Genomic DNA, 17,668 nt, shown 5'->3' with positions numbered 1-17,668 from the left:
AAGGAAGGAAGGAAGGAAGGAAGGAAGGAAGGAAGGAAGGAAGGAAGGAAGGAAGGAAGGAAGAAAGAAACTGAACTCCATCCCCACACCGTTCAGCACACAATTTTATTACACATGGAAAATATTAGAGGGTGAACCTGATTTTCTCTTAAAGTGTTTAAATGATCTCTCAGCAGTTTGTATCCTAAGCTGTTCCAAATGCTTATGCACCAAGCCCTGCTGAAAGGTTCTGATCTGAAAAACACATTGCTCAAAATTCATCAGCATACAATATGTGCTGTAAACTTGATGAAGTCAGGTCACACCAAATAAACTGTAAAATTGTGACTCATTTCCCATTTATAAATGCACTTACACAGGCTGAAAAACTCACCTATCAAGACAAGGAGGGTCTTTCTAGGGCAAGCCTCTTTTGCTTCTTGCACAAGAATAGCATGCACATATCTATCAATTTGACTTTTTAAAATGTCCCTTTCAAAAATTCCCATTAATAAAAAGAATATGCACACTTCCCACCCCTCCCCCGCATGATATAAAATATAGGCCACCTTCAGAAACATTTGACATAGGAGAGTGCCCAAAGACTTCCAAGGACCACATGTTTGGGTGTATCTGTGCCTTCACCACTGTGGCTTCTCTTTCTACCAAGAAGCATCCCACACCTTCTCCTGTGCAATTTGAGTCTATGTTTCCCATCAGTGCTTAACAGAGGATCTTCCCAGCAAACATAGGATATATATATATATTTTTTTTTCTTTTAGTATTTGAGGAGTACCAATATAACACTAGAGGTTCCTGTTTATTGTCTCTCACTCTTACTGCAAGATCATTTAATAAAGAATGCAGTTGATGATGAAATATGATAGACTTAGCTTTTCCCAGCAACAATTTCAAAAGACTCATGATGGAAAACACTATCTAAATCCAGAGAAAGGACTATGGAGTCTGAATGCAGATCAAAGCAGACTATTTTCACTTTCTTTGTGTGTGTGTGTGTGTGTGTGTGTGTGTGTGTGTGTGTGTGTTTTCTTTTTGATCTGTTTCTTCTTTCATAACATGCCTAATGTGGAAATATGTTTAACATGACTGCACATGTATAACCTATATCAGATTGTTAGCTGTCTTGGGGAGGAAAAAAAATTTGGAACTCAAAATCTTATAAGAAATGAATGTTGAAAACTATCTTTACATGTAATTGGAAAAAATTACTATATATATATAATTTTTTTTAAAAGAATGCAGTCACATATCTTTGGTAATGGCTTTTAATCAGGTATGCCTAAGATAGCTTGTACTGGCTTTGCCAGAGCCAATGGTTAAATTTTCAGTGCTGAACTTTTACACCTCGGAAATTAGCAAATGTCACAAATGACAGCTTGACTTACTTCTCTGTTTAATGTCTAGATTTAAGAAAGTGATGGTGAAAATGTATATAATGAAGATTAGCCCTAAAAGTGTGTTGTATGTTTTCAGAGGCCTGATTCTTAAACATTTATCAAAACATCACTGCTTGTGTTCCACTCCTTAAACACGTGTCAACCTCCTTATGACTTTAATGTGCCATTGACCTTTCTGTTATTTGTGTCTTTCATTCTTTTAGGATCATGACGTTCCACTATTTCTGCTTAATATTTAGAATGATTAGATTAGTATTTAATATTAAAGACATGAAATCTTACAGTGTAGAACAGTTTGAGATCTTTTAAAGTGTCATCAATTTGACTACATAAATATGTACACAAACATATATATACACACATATTATCTGTACACACACACGTACACTTTACTTAAAGGCATATACACACAGAGTCTATTTGTGAATGAAAATGAGTTCAATTTTAAACCTATTTAGTTTGAGATAGGGCAGTTAGGTGACACCGTAGATAAGAGGGAGTCCTTTGGATCTGAGTTCAAAATCAGCCTCAGACATTAGCTATGTGATCTTGGGCAAGTCACCTCACCCTGACTGCCTTAGTTCCTCATCTATAAAATGAGCTGGAGGACGAAATGGCAAACTACTGCAGTATCTTTGTCAAGAAAATACTAAATGGGGTCATGAAGAATCAGACATGACTGAAAATGATTGAACATCACCAACAGTTTGATGTGACTTTGCAATTGAGGGGAGATGACCTTGCCAGCATGTGGAAAAATAGGTCTAGGATACAGTGAAAAGATCAGGCTAGGACCACAGATCTAGAGGGAAACTAGAGCATTATCAAAGCAGCAGTCACTGGAGTCAGAGTCAGAAGATCCATGTTCAAAACAAGATCTGGTATTTTTTAGGAAAGTTACTTTATTTTTCTGTTTTTCAGTTTCCTGGTCTATAAAATGGTGATAATACCAGTAACATACACTTTATTGGATCAAATTAGGCAAAAATGAGATTTATAACAATTCATATAAAAATACATACACACATATGTCTGTATATAGAAAGAAGTAGGTTATTCTATCACACACACATATGTAATTATAAACACTAATGGTGCCAAGCACGTGGCCCATGGGTCACATACACTCAAGTATGGCCTGAATGAAATATAATTGGGAAATATTTAACAGAACAAATAAAACATAATAAAATACAGATAATGTAAATACGTGGTTTTAAAGGCCCAAAGGGATGCTGATGTATGGTTTAGTGATGCCTGTTTCTATTTGAGTTTGACACCACTAATGTATTCACACATGCTTATATGTACATAGACGCATATATATGTGTCTATGTATGTTTCTGCATATATCTGTATCTATAGCAACAATAAGGATTGGACCTCTCTATGATTTCAGTGGCAGAGTGAACCCCTGGGTGAAGAAACTCCTCTTTCAAGGCAGATCAGTACCTCTGCAACTGAGAAGCAAGTGACTTGTCATGGGTCATAGAGCCAGTATGTTTTAGGGGTAAGACATGAACTCCTGTCTTTCTGAGTTTGGAAGCAGCTCTCTATTCATTATGCTCTATACAGACAGACAGATGGACAGATAGACAGAAAGGCTGATAGACCGATAGACAGACATAACACTATACAGTGAGACGGACATAGATAGACAGATAGACAGATAAATGACAACTAGATGATAGATTGATAGGTAGATGACAGGTAAATGATAGATAGCTAGGTGATAGGCAAATAATACACAGCTAGGTAATAGTCATATATATTAAAATTTATCATCCAGGAAATGTACGAGTGAACAAAGGAGGGGATAAAAGATGGAAAAAATTCAAATGTTTCACTAGTATTATGAAATTTAGTCATGTGGAAAAGTTTTCCTTCATATTGAGTAGTATCCCCTAATAGGAGAATAAGAATAGCATAGGATGAGAAAGTAAGGATGGATTTGATCTGCACAAATAAAGAGGGTATCTATAGCAATGAGGGGCACTGAAATATTAAAATTTATATTTTATATTATATTACATTATATATTATATCATAATTTTCCTCACAATACTTGATAATATATCAACCATAAAGTACCAAATAAATATATTTTATCCCCCACTTTTTAGGTGACAAAATTAGAAATAGCTAAATAACAATAGTTAAAGCCCTACGAAAAGAGTAATTACACAAAAAAATTGCTGTAGAGGGAAGGAGAAAGAAACAGAAGAGGAACAGTTTGAGGCTTAGGAGAAAACCAAGAATATACATCGTCATGGAAGGGAAGCAAGAGCAAATGATAACAAATCTAGGTTAAGGACAGAGTCTACGCAAAGAAGAGACAACATCTTTTCGTTTTATAACGTGGTTGTGATATTTTAATGAATTTCATCTAATTCCAGAAATATTCATTTGTCACAGAACACTCAAGCAATAACTCTGAAATAGAAATGAATCTTGTGCCAGATTCTCCATGAGAGCTTGGTTAAAAAACAAAAACAAAAACTTTCAAAATATTCTGCTGCCACACAACTTGCTCATCCTCAAATAGGGCTTGAAGGGACATTCACTACGGACTTCTACTAGCTTCAACTTCCTCTTCTCTCCCAAATGATCACAAGCATTTTGTTTGATTCTCATGGTTTCTGTCCTTTGGTCTTCCCATCTGACCCGGGACTCCCCCTAGCGGTCACCATATGCACTGTATGCCTTGTCCTTCCTTTCAATGACACAATAATACAATATATGGCCTTTTTTTTTTTTAACAAGTTAGCAAGGGTAGAGCAGTGTTCCCCTCCCCCTCCCCTTTTTCTAGCTGTATCTGAAGACTCCTTTTTAATGTCAAAGAATTTTGTAGACATCACAAAATATTAAGAATTTCTGTTGACTGAGAAAATGCATGACAAAGTTACCATAAATTCAGTAGTATTCTTAAAAGAATGTGTCTATTAATCACAATAAATCTACATGGAATCTGCAAAAATAGCAATATATATGGCTGAGAAATATTATTCATTTAGTGAGAAGATGTTATCGGGACTGGACCTCTGATTTCATTGATAGAAGGAGCCACTAGGTGAGGAAACTGCTTATATCAATGGTGGTCTACATCTTCTCTGCAACTTAACCCTAGTGACCTCTGAGATCATGCGGGGTCAACATCCATTATGGGTCAGAGGCAGGACCTGAACCCACGCCTTTCTAGTTTTAAGGCAGGCTCTCCTTTCATTTATACTGTCTCTTACGGCTCCTTAAATTATCTTACATATTTTTTGGAAACTAAAGATCAAAATGGCAATATTTAATACATATATAGATTTCTAGACCCACTGTCATAAATGCAGCCCTAAGGGACCCTAAGACCCACTGGTTTAGAAGAGAGCTCTGCATAGTCCTTATTTATTTCTTCTTGCCTTTAACCTTCACACTCATCTCCTTCCTGGGAAAAATTTCTCTTCTTCCAGTTATCCAGAGCCTATCCTTCAAAGCCTAGATCACACTAGATTCCCTTATGAATCCCTGGAATGTGTATCAAAATTATTATGAAATGTTTTTCTAGTTGTCTTCATGGGCTAATTTTGTTTCCCAGCATTGCCAGCCTCTAGGAGTCAGGGATCATGTAATATTTCCTTTTTCTCTCCTTTTGAACATACTTACTGAATGATTAGTAGAAAGAGATTATGCAGATGGATGAGTACAAATCCATTTCCACTACAGATCTCTGTGAATGAATCTCATAGAAAGGAAGGAAGGCGAGCTGCTACAACAGAGAGAACACCGATCCTGATATCAGAGGTCTTAGGCTCAAATTTCATGTCTGATCCTGACTATTTACTAACCTTGGATAAGTCACTTAACCTTAATGGGTCTCAGTGGATCTGCTCATGAAACACCTCCACCTTAGGCCAACCTGCAAAATAGAGGCAGCCATACCAACTCACTTTGCTTTGATGAACAGGGACTCATTATTTTATCCAATAAAATGCTGAACCACTTTGCTCTACTGACTGTTCTGTGACTGCGCCTTAAGGATAACTGGGCCTTGATATTTGCTCTGAAGGTACACCTGGCTCCTCCTAAGGGTTCCTAGGCTTTGTTGTCCACCTTGCACTTAACAATAGACGATTTGTGTCCAACCTGTGGTAGAGCATTGCGAGCTCACATTGGTCTGATCAGCCACAGCTGGATGCACTCAAACTTGACTCTAGCACAGTGATGTCATTTTGGTCCTTTTCCAGAACCAAGGACAACGACCAGCCAGCCAGCACAGAGCGATGGGATCCCTCCAACTCGCCATCTACGCTGTAGCAAATCCCTCTAAGGTACCTTCTCTTCGCCATTTAGAGTATGGACTCCCTGAAAGAAAGGGCTGCGTTTGACTTTACTTTTTATCTCCAGAGGTTAACGCAGTGTCTGGCCCACAATGAGGGCTTAACAAATGCTTGCTGCTTGGCTATCTGCTGGATGTGTGTTGTCTTCCCCAATGAAGATGGAAACTCCTTAGGAACAAAGGCTATTTGCATTCCCAGGGTTTAGCACAATATAAACATTTAATAAATACTTCTTAAAGTAATTCATTTACCTATAAAATTAGAGGATTGGACTAGATGGCTTCTGAGGTCTTTCTGTATCTATGATTCTATTCTTTATAGTAAAATACAGTGTCTAAAATTCTTCATAAATCATTTAAAGGAAAGCTTCTGTGTTTGTAAACAGACATGACAAATGTGCCACAATGCACAGTTCCTATTCTGTTTCTGCCCATTTGGAGATAAACAGGTAGTATTAGAGTAGTGGAGGTAGCAACAACATAGCATTACTGAAAAAAGGCCAGATTTGGATTAAGGAGGACGGGATTGAATACTACATGAGACATTTATTAGCTGGGTGACCATAATTAAGTCACTTAACCATTGGGAGGTTCAGTTATTGTCTGAGTTATTACCTATCTCATGGGCTTGGTTTTTTTCCTTAATTAACTAATTTATTTTTAATTTTCAACATTTACTTCCACAAGATTTTGAGCTCCAAATTTTCTCCCAGTCTCTCCCCTTCCCCCACCCCAAGAAAGTGTGCATTCTGATTACCCCTTCCCCTAATCTGCCTTCCCTTCTATCCCACTCTGCCCTTATCCTCTTCCCCCTTACTTTCCTGCAGGGCAAGACAGATTTCTATCCCCCATTGCCAAGATAGCTTATTTCCCAGTTGCATGTAAAAACAATTTTTAACATTCGTTTTTAAAACTTTGAGTTCCACATTTTCTCCCTTCCTCCCTCCTCACCCCCCCCCCACTGAGAAGGCAAGCAATTTGATATAGGTTATACCTGTGTAGTCATGCAGAACGCTTCCATGACAGTTCATGGGCTTGTTTTAAGAAAAATACTTTGTAAACCTTAAACTGCTATGTAAATTATGTTATACTATTAAGTAATAAATTGTTACTACTGATTATTCATTACATAATAAAGTTGGATCTAAGGCAAACCATGAGGGAAGTTTGCTTCTTCACCCCCCAACCCACCATTCTTCACTCTTTGTCCATTCCTTTAACCTCTTTCCCCATTTTAGCAGGTAAGTCTCCTCCCCTTCCTCTCTTCCTAGCTCTTTCTTCATTTAACAAAGCACTGGAAGATCTGACCTTGGTGATTTATAAATATTAATGGATGAATTTACCTTAGTGTAAGCAAGTTTTAGTTACCTCTGATAGTATTTTCATTGTAAGCCTTCCATAGCTAATTACAAAATAAAAGGCTTCCCTTTTATTAGTGGAATTTTAGGGCATTAGCAAGCTGGTAGAAGATTGGGGAGGGGGTTGGAGTGGGTAGATAGTGATGGCAACAAAATCTTTACAAACCTTAGAGCACTACATAAATATTAGCATTTCCCCCCATTACTATCATTCTCTTAAGGTTGGCCAAGGAAGGTAAATGTAATTTTAAATGGGAAGAGGAACGATAAGGCAGTGCTTACAAGGTGATATTAGGGGTAGTCAACAGTAGTGATCCCCCCACCCATTCTGATCCCAGAGATGCTCCCTGGTTCTCTTGGAAAGGATAGGTGGGGACTGTTTCCTATACTCCATAGAGACCCATTTCTGAGACATGCTAAGAATAAAGGGGTCTATGACTTTTGGTGCCAACTTATCCTAAGATAATACTTGGAGATAACCTCTACCATAGCACAAGTTTGCTTTTTTTAAGCTCAGGGAAATTCCCTTCCCCATCACCATTAAAATTAATCTATCTATCTATCTATCTATCTATCTATCTATCTATCTATCTATCTATCCATCGTTCTCCCTCTGTCCTGGTGCTTTATTATGCATATTTGAAATTTTCTACAAACTTGATGTTATTTTAATTGGTATTTAATGATCTTTTCACGGATTTCCCCTATTTGACAGCCTGGAGGGTTTTCTTATGTCTCCTGAGTTACCTGTATTTTTGGTAACAGTTTTTGACAAATAAATCACTGGAACAGATTTGAGAGTAAGGAAGCAACAATACCTCTCTCACTACATATCTTATTAATAGTGGGTCCAGAGCCTCATTTTATGGCTTTAGTAGCATAATTGCTCGATTACTTTTAAAGCAGTGACAAAATTGTAATTCCTAGCTAATTTGTGGGGAAAGTAGGTGGCACAGTGGATAGAGCACCTGGCCTGAAGTCAGGAAGACTCATCTTCCTGAGTTCAAATCTGGCCTCACATACTTCCTAGATGCGTGACCCTGGGCAAGTCACTTAATCCTGTTTGCTTCCACTTCCTCATGTGCAAAATTAACTAAAGAAGAAGCGGCAAACCAGTCCAGTATCTTTGCCAAGAAAACCCCAAATGGAGTCTCCCAGATGGGGTCACAAAGAATCAGGAACAACTGAAATAACAACAAAAAAACCTAATTTATAAATGTGATTAAACCTATATTCACACATGGAAATAACACGTCTTTAAAGTTATAGAACAAAACCAACTCTTGAAGAATTCTCCAAGACTAAAAACAACTCATATAAATGACTTAGATAAATCACCCCAAAAAATGTACCCATTTCAATCTAATCCCACCACTTCGCAAGAGCTGCCACTAAACATGAGTCATTGATAAATTTCACTCATTTTTCAGTTTATCAATCAGGTACCAATGAATGGAAATAGTCACATGGCCCAGGGATGGGGAAATGACCCACAGAAAAGATCACAAAGAACTCATCAACTGTATCATTCAATGATGCCACTCAGTAAATACCATGTGTTACAGTCGTATAAATTGATTCCATTACTTGTTCAAAACAAATATTACTATTTAGCTAGAATCACCTTGGTAGAACCTACAACATTCAGTTGAATGAGCTTCTGTTTATACATAATTATTTAACCATACATGCTTTGCTGCCACGAATTAAAATTTAACTAGAATCCACCCAATGTAAGTAGAAATGCTGATTAGCAAAAAAAAAAGATGAGAAAAATTTAGAACTGGATTGAGAGAGTGGCATTCACTTTTGAACAAACAGGCACTTTAATGAGGGAGAAAATATGGACTTAATGTAACCATAGTCACATCAGTTCCTACAAAAGAGAAATCACATTTACTGATGTACTGATATATGCCGCCAAAACACCAGCGAGGGAGAACAAAGACTGTCAGGGCAAGATTTTGCTACCCAGCCAAGATAACCCAGTGTTTGGACTCAAAACTGCAATGTGACATTCTCAAGGGGGAAATGAGTTTTTGTTTCTGAAGCCAGATCTTTAAGTGATTTTTACTGATGTCAGTTTTTCTAGGACTCAGGGGTTTCCCTTGACAAGCATCAGGAGTCTCCAGCAGGTTGTCATGCTGTCTTCAAACACACAAGCTTTCATAAATCAATAATGAAAAATTTCCATCATTTGAATAAAAAACCTCTAGGCTTTTCTACAACATAATTTTACAATATATTGTAGAAAGTATCCAAATGCATTCATGTTATCTTGCTGCCCAAAAAATTTTGAGGGAATCTCCAGTCCAAGTTAGACTGAGATAAATTTTCATTAGAATTAGCTTTAGGCTCTACAAAGAGAGACATGAAAGTGAGATGGAGGGCCCAAGACAAAACAAACTGCCTCAGAGGAACTAACATTCTCCCAGGGGGTGAAGGAAGAGTTTTTTATGTATATGTGTATGTGCATGTGTATGTATGTATGCATGTATGTATGTATTATGTGAGGAAGAAGGAGATGACACCACAGAATATGACATGTAAGGAATACTAGGGATTTGAAAAAGTAATTGAGCCTGGAGAAAACTGAAGCTGTGGCTGCTGGCATACTTAAAACACAGAAGACCACCCTGCCTATCACATTAGCCACTGGCTAATCCATAGACATGTTAGATTTAAGTTGTGCTAATGTAATAGTTTTTAAGTCTGACCACACAGTTATCATGATACAGGGACCTAATGAGACCTTTTTTTTCATCAAAATATAAGCATTACCTCACTGTGGGAGATCGAGCGACTTACAGTCTCCTTATCAATGAAATGGTGCTAGACTAAATGAACTCTACAGTTCCATGATGCCACTAACATTCTAGAGTGGTACTGAATAACAGGATAGGGGAAAGAGGACTAGATCTGGAGATATGGGATGTGGGTTCAAATCCCACATCTGTCACTGGTGACTTTTGGGTATGGTCCTTCATCTCCCTGGGTCTCGGTTTCTTTGTCTATAAGATGAGGGGGTTCAATGAAATCACCTCAGAGACCTCTTCCATATTTATAATTATGATTTCATGATTAAAAGAAAAAATCAGGTAGGTGTACGCTGTATAGAAAGTTGGATTCTTCATAAAATGAGACACGCAAACCTCAGAACCCAACTACAACTTGGCTTATAACAATCATTTTTCTTGGAGAAATTCAAGCTTTTGACCTTCTAGGAAAAATAGTCTCTCCCCACTCTAGTCCACTCTCCAGCTTGCTGTCAAAGTGATCTTCCTGAAGAAGACATTTAACCATGTCACCACTATCCTCCTCAATAAATGCCAGTGGTGTCAGTGGGCTGGACTCCAGGATCAGATAGAAAATCCTCTGTTGGGTGTTCAAAGTCCTTTATAACTTGTTCCCCTCCCTGTCAATCCAGTCTTCTTATATCTTAAAACCCTTCTCCCACCCCCCAGAACAAGAGCCAATGACACTGGTTTCTTTCTTTCTCCGACAAGACTCAGGATGTTTTCACCGACTGTTCCTATGCCTACAGGGCTCTCCTACCTTATCTCCTCCTAGATTCCCAGACCTCCATCTAGTCCCAGTTAAAATCCTTCCTTTCATAGGAAGGCTTTCTCAAGCTCCTTAATCTGAATGCCTTCCTTCTATCAATTAGTTCCAATTTGACCTTGCTTATACATCATTGCCTGCATGTTGTCTTTCTCCATTAGACTGAGCTCCTTGAGGGCAGGGACTGCTACTGTTGTTTTTTTAATTGTTCTTTGCATCCCCAACACTTAGCATAGTCCTTGGTATACACCAGGCACTTAATAATTTTTTGTTGACTGACTAAATACATGATATAGTCTGAAGCATTAAAAACTGACATATTGAATTTTAACAAATATTTCCATTTTATTTCACATTTAATGATCTATATGGGCTTCAGGGCCACAGGGTATATTCCTAGTAGTGTTTCAAGTCTTACAACTTTTCAAACTGCATATTCAATATTAATATATTAGATTATACAAAATTTATAGAATGCTTACAGAGCAGCAAGGCCGTGGTTAAGAATATCAGAATCACAGATGTGAAAGCAAAGGTAAATTCAGTTATTCAATTTCCATAAGTACTTTGGGGTTGTCATTTCAGTGATATACCAGACCACAAGGCACATTAGGGTTCATACATGGTCAGGCATCATTTCCTATACAGATCATTCCTAAGACTCCATGGTGATTACAGGGAAAAAAGAAATTGAGTTAAGTTTCAAGTGATGTTTTACATTAGATACCTGGGTATCTATGCAACAGATACTGCACCAGTCCCTTGCACATAGCAAGAAGTCAATAAATACTTGTTAATAGATAAGTGGGTTACTATTAAATGCACTTAGTTGTACTGAGATTGTTTCATGGGGACTAATTTTAAAGCAAAAGAATAAAGAAGAAGAGAGACTTTCATATTCACTTTCAAGGTCTTGGCTTCCAGAAACTCTTAAATCTTATATATCCTTAAAAATACCCTTAAAAAAAAGACAAAATGTCTGTCTATCCTTCAAAGCTAGATTATACTAAAAGGGAAGAGCTTTCCTTTGTAATTTACTGAACCTCAAAGACTATTTCTGATTTTCATCACCTTATAACTATGACTACTAATTTCTTAAGTTATATCTTCTTTGTGAGTCCACTAATGAACACTCAATAGTATAGCACAATGGAAAGAGTGTTAAATCTGAAGTCTGAAGACTTGGCTTTGAAATGTGCCTTGGTCACATTAGATGTGATACCATGGGCAAATCACTTCACCTCTGGGCCCCAGCTTCTTCATCTGTAAAATAAGAGGGCTGGACGAGGTAGCCTCTAAGGGCCCTCAGCTCTAAATTCATGCACTACCAAACCATGCACCACATAAAAGTGAAAGGCTCAAATAATAGAGGAAATACTATGGAAGAATATCTATTTAACTCTACAGCATATCTACTTTAGGTCAGAGATACTACACAGAAAAAATCCAGCCCGCAGTGCCAAAGAATTCGAGATACATAATGAAAACACCCTCAAAAGCTTTGGCTAATCATAGATTTCTAAGCTCTGAGTTGCAGGTCCCAGCAACCACAGCTATACTATCATGAAATGCTGAATGAATTATAATCAGATTACACAAAAAATGATCATGTACAACAGTAGCAAATAATATTAAATACATTACATGTTCAATTCCTTTGCATGTTCCCTCACCCACCCACAAAGGCATTGAAATCAAATCTTATTTATTTCTACAACCATTTTGGTCCCTTTGCATGCTGACACATTATTCCTAATCCTTCTTTGAGAAAGGAACAAAAGCAGCATCTGAGGATCTGATTCAGGAAGCATGAGCTGATGGGCACAGGAGATTTTCAAAAGGCTACATGGGGTCAGGACCTGGATCTAGATCCCAAAGCAGTTAGCTCTAAGGGCCTCAGCTTCAATACCATATTTGTAAGGGGGAAGTATCACGGGCTGGTTGCCCCAGAGCTGACACCCACTCACTGTCAAATAACAAGTAAGTCATATAACATGAACATCTGTGACTATTCCCTTATCTTTAGCTTAGGGATAATACTTCTTTCAATACCTAACAAAGTTGTTTTGAGGAAAGCATCCTGTATAAAATGTTGAGCACTATAGAAATGTGAGTTATTACTATTTTTTCTTTGGAGCCTGTGGACAAGTAAAAGACACCATTCCTAGCCCCTTCCCTCTACCAATTCTAACTGACATAAAAGAGACCATGATAATGATGAGAACTTGTTTACAATTGTAGAAAGTGTACGTGTGAGACTGATGTGCTCCAGCTCCTCCATCACCCAATGGTGAAAAGTCCTAAGGAAGAACGAGTTGCTCTCTGCAGCAATACATGACCCAGGCCTCTACCACCACTGGTATATTTACAATAAAGTTCTCTGAACTCTTCAAAGAGAAAGAAATATGTAAGATATTAATATTATTTTTGTGTTTTCTCATTATTTTGTCTTTAGTGGTCTAGGAACATATTAAACTGAATTGAGTAATAACTTGTGAATCACAAGTAGATTATGACTAATAAAGAATTAGAACAGGACTTTTAAGATTTTCTACATGACACAAAAATGTATACACTTTGACCCCATGTTTAGAAACTGGTCTGTCTGCAAACAGGTCAGATATAGTCATACTGGCAGGAAGAATGAACAAAATGCAAACAAGATATAGATGTAAAACATGACCCCCAAAAAGTTTTCTGAATTGGAAATGTATTTCAGAAGTAATTCAGTTAAAAGTTTCTCAATGGAACAAACGCAATGTTATAGGACTAATTTTTAAAACTAAAAGCTTTTTTTCCCCCGACAGCTATTTCAAAACTCAATAAAGAAGTTTTTAAATTAATGTATAAATGGGTCATTCAAAATGACAATTTCTATCCAAAAACATATGCTAACTTTTGCTGGATTTCTACTGGCCTGCTAACCACCACTTACATATATGATGAAAGAATTTTCTGTCAAGGGTCTAGGCATGAAGAGATAGTCCTGAATTAGGACCTGTTTGGGTTTTTGAGATATTTATTATTGTTCAGTCATTTTTCAATTGTGTCTGACTCTTGGTGATCCCATTTGGGGTTTTCTTGGCAAAGATACTGGAGTGGTTTGCCATTTCCTTCTCCAGCTCCTTGTACAGATGAAAATGAGGCAAACAGGGGTAAGTGACTTGCCCAGGGTCACACAACTAGTAAGTGTCTGAGGTCAGATTTGAATTCAAGAAGATGAATATTACTGATGCCTGGCCCAGCATCTTATCCATGGCAGTGCTTTGCTGCCCTTTCAAGATGTACCTGTACACAAAGGCCTGTGGGATATAAAATCTCATTGAACTTATTAGAAGTGATTAAATCTACAAAGCTGATGGAATTTTAATTCCTAATTGAGAATGATATCATTAAAGAAGTCTGAATTTATAGAAATAAAAGGGAATTCCATTTTGTCTTACAAACTTAACCACACTTTTCAAAATCTGGAAAGCTACAGAGCCCTCATGTGAACTAACAAGCTACTTGGTTCTACTAACCTTAGTTGAGGTAAACTTTGGGTAAGTCACCATAAACTTTTCTGCTTATGTTATATCTATCTTTCAAGGTCCATATTAACTTCCATTTCTTCTAGAAAGCCATCTGTGACCATGTGTTCTTCCTTTTTGAAAGTTTTAATTGGTTTATTGTTTACACAATAGGTAAACTATCATCATTGTCCTCATCACGGTTATTTAAATGGTAATAACAGGTTTGCAAAAGCACTTGACAAATGTCACTTCATTTCATCTTCATAACAACCCTGGGAGGTGGGTATTCTTATGATTCCCATTTTACAGAGTAGGAAACTGAGGGAGATAAAAGCTGTGACTTGCCCAGGTAGAACCAGCTAATAAATATCCAAGTCTGGATTTGAACTCAGGACTTCTGACTCTAGGTCTAACACTGCATAATGGGTAGAGTGCAGGCTTGGAATCAAGAAGATCCAAGTTATTTAACTTCTTTCTGCCTCAGTTTTTTCATCTGTAAAATGAAAATAATAGCATCAACCTTGTATTAAAGAATTGTTGTGAGGATTAAATGTAATAAGGTATGTAAATTGTTCTGTAAATCGTAAAAGATTACCAATGTTATTATTTTGAGTTACAAATTTTCTCCCCATTTTTCCCCTACCCACTGCCCCAAAATAGCAGTCCCACAGGATATCCCCTCCTCCAATCTGCTCTCTCCCATATTTTCACCGTTATTAATTATATGTTGCATTATTCTACTAATGCTTCACATGCAAATTAATTTTTTCTTAAGCATAATAAGAACAAGAGATATTTATTTTTGAAAGTCTCAAAAGTGTAATATTGGGCATTGAACAAGAAGATACTGGATAAATATATAGTAATTTAGATCACAGACCCTTGATCTCTAGGGTCTTTGACTTGACTCTCGACGTGTTAGCTCTTTATGCCATGCAAATCAAAAAGTCTAATAGCCTAAAACTCCTACTTATAAATCCAAGTCATATCTTTGGAAAATTTGAAAAGTAGAATGAGCATCAATAATGTTTATCTGTTAACTGTCAAGTGCTATTTCAAGAAGAGTCATTCCTGGCACAATATTAACGAGTTACTGAAATCTCACCAGTCCTGTGTAAGATCACAGATGGGTTCATATATCTGGAGCTGGAAAAGACCTCAGAGGCCATCTGGTCCAATCCCCTCTTTATACAGATGAGCAAACTGAGACTCAAGACAGTTAAGTCATTCACCTAATGTCAAACAGATGTTACGGGTCAGAGAGTAGATTTGAACCTGGACCCTCTGACTCCATGGCCAGCTCTCTTTGCACTGTCCCACAGGGCACCAACCAAAAGTTGAAAGAGCAGTGGGTCTCATATCAAATGCAAGGTTCATGTGACCTTTCTGATAAATAGAAAATAACACTCCGCTAACTGAAAAGAGTTAAATGTATGCTAAAGAGAAGGAATCAGATGACTGAGCTATTTTCTTCTCCCACATAAAAAGGAAAGAGAGAAAGCTGTTGCAGTGCTGCAATGAGAGAAGGAATGCCACTCTCACTTCAGGATATCTCCATCATGTTTTACTAATGAGAAATGGTACTAATGCAGCATGAAGAGCATATAAAAGCCTAAGGATCATTTGTTCATACAGGGCTCTTTTCCTTTCCACATGTTACCACTAACACGACAGATCCAGCTTCTTTTTCCCATCATTCACTGTCACATTCAACGATTACCTACACGGTAACACTGTGACTCTATGGAAAGGTCAACTTTTTTACTTTATTTTGGAAATGATGTTTCTAAGGACAATAAGTCTGAGCACTGATCTTGAAACATTTTACAAATATTGGCCAATTATATCTTTCAGCACCTAGATAAAGATAAGGTAGATACTGTTTACTTCATGTTGCAGCTGGTGAAGTCATTTTCTATACCATGTTTATATAGTTCATTTCACCAGAGCATCCACATGCTTCCCATTATCACTTCTACCTTATACTTTCTTTTTTTGTCTTTTTTTTTTTGCTTTTTGGAGGGCAATTGGGGTTAAGTGGCTTGCCCAAGGTCACATGGCTAGTTTTTGCATTAAGTGTCTGAGGCTGGACTTGAACTCAGGTCCTCCTGACTCCAGGGCTGGTGCTCTATTCACTAAGCCACCTAGCCACCCCCCCCTTATACTTTCAAAGTACATTACAATTCTATTATTCCTTCTACTAGGTCAGCTTTTTTAGTCACATCCCCTGCTTACAAGAGGAAATAGGTTTGAAAAAAAATTTGAAATGACTTATTCTAAGTCCCAAAGCAATGCAACAAAAAAATACTGGAAGGAATCTAGACCTTCACTCATCCATCTCTCACCAGCAGAAATGAGAAGTCCTCTAACTGGCATAAAACCTAAGGCATCTTAAAGAACAAAGCAGATGCATCAAGGCACTATGGAAGCAATTCCACTGTATTTTAAAGTGAACATATGAAGACTTAATGAGTTAACATGTTCAGCACATGTTAACATGTCCATCCAACTTAGAACAGGATCAGACAACTATAAAACAGTTTCTTATAGGAGCATGAGACTAATATACTTTTAATAAAGAAAAGCCACATTAGAACAGTTTTTCAAGGTGTGTGTGTGTGTGTGCCTCAGAGAGAGAGAGTTTTCTTGACTAACATTTGCTTCTCTTCTCATTGAACTATTCAAATATTCTAGATTTTATATTTTAAAAAATCAAAGCTATGACTTGGGGATCTGTAGCAGCAAGCACCCAAGCATACCTAGGGTGGCTGCCAACACAGGTTCTTAGATCTGCTTTTCTAAAGGAAAGCAACTCAAAATGGACTAACAATCTTGCTTTAATCAAACATATGTCATTTACCTAGTTCAGGGGAAAAAGGTCAGCACCCCAAACTTCAGAGAATACAAACAAGTTGCAGGCAGAAGTTACAAGCATACAGAGAAACAGATGAGCAGACAGGCTTCCAACTGTCTGACCATTACATCCATACCTAGTCAGTTACCAGAGAGGGAAGCACCCACATCTGGGTTTTCAAAGCCGGGGGGCTCAATGGCTGCCCAGAGTCTCATCTGGTCAAATAACATAACTCTTCACAAAGTGAGCTCTAAAACAAAACCTCACATTAGGGTATATATAGCCTTCTCTTTTAGAAGAAAATGTAACAACCCTCTTGACCCACTGCCCAATCAAAAAGCAACAAGGTGTGGGTATTCCTGAAAAACAAGCCTCCTGACACAGGCTCCATGTAACCACATTTAGCCTATTAGGAGGCAAAGTATATTTTCAAATCAAGGAAGGTTCTCAGAGTCACTTAAGCATATCAAAGGGCCTAGGGACAGGGAAGACCTTAAATTCCCATTCCCATAACAGGATCCCACTACTGCCATATACCCCAATAAGTACAAAGACAGAAACAAAAGACTAATCTAGACCCAAATATTCATAGCAACACTCTGTAGTATAGCAAAAACAGTAACAAAGCACCTTGAGGGTAAGACATGAGGCAGCAAATGCCA

General features: G+C 37.5%; 1 protein-coding gene and 1 long non-coding RNA gene across 4 annotated transcripts in view; one reads left to right on the top strand and one right to left on the bottom strand.

Moving 5' to 3' along the window:
• MAST4 (microtubule associated serine/threonine kinase family member 4) overlaps positions 1 to 17,668 on the bottom strand; it is an 808,407-nt gene that overhangs the window by 233,030 nt on the left and 557,709 nt on the right. The window lies entirely within an intron of this gene.
• Positions 1 to 17,668, top strand: part of LOC138167496 (uncharacterized) — a 67,857-nt gene that overhangs the window by 23,278 nt on the left and 26,911 nt on the right. For all 3 annotated transcript variants that reach the window (XR_011169895.1, XR_011169896.1, XR_011169894.1), the window contains exon 2: positions 5,630 to 5,713. This is a non-coding gene — a long non-coding RNA (uncharacterized lncRNA). The remainder of the gene's footprint in view (positions 1 to 5,629; positions 5,714 to 17,668) is intronic.

This window comes from Petaurus breviceps, unplaced genomic scaffold (genome assembly GCF_028583685.1).
Source record: "Petaurus breviceps papuanus isolate PSGF00001 unplaced genomic scaffold, PetGlider_PUasm1.0 229, whole genome shotgun sequence".
Taxonomy (NCBI): Eukaryota; Metazoa; Chordata; class Mammalia; order Diprotodontia; family Petauridae; genus Petaurus; species Petaurus breviceps.
Note: the sequence above shows the minus strand (reverse complement) of the source record. Positions and strands in the feature narration are given on the sequence as shown.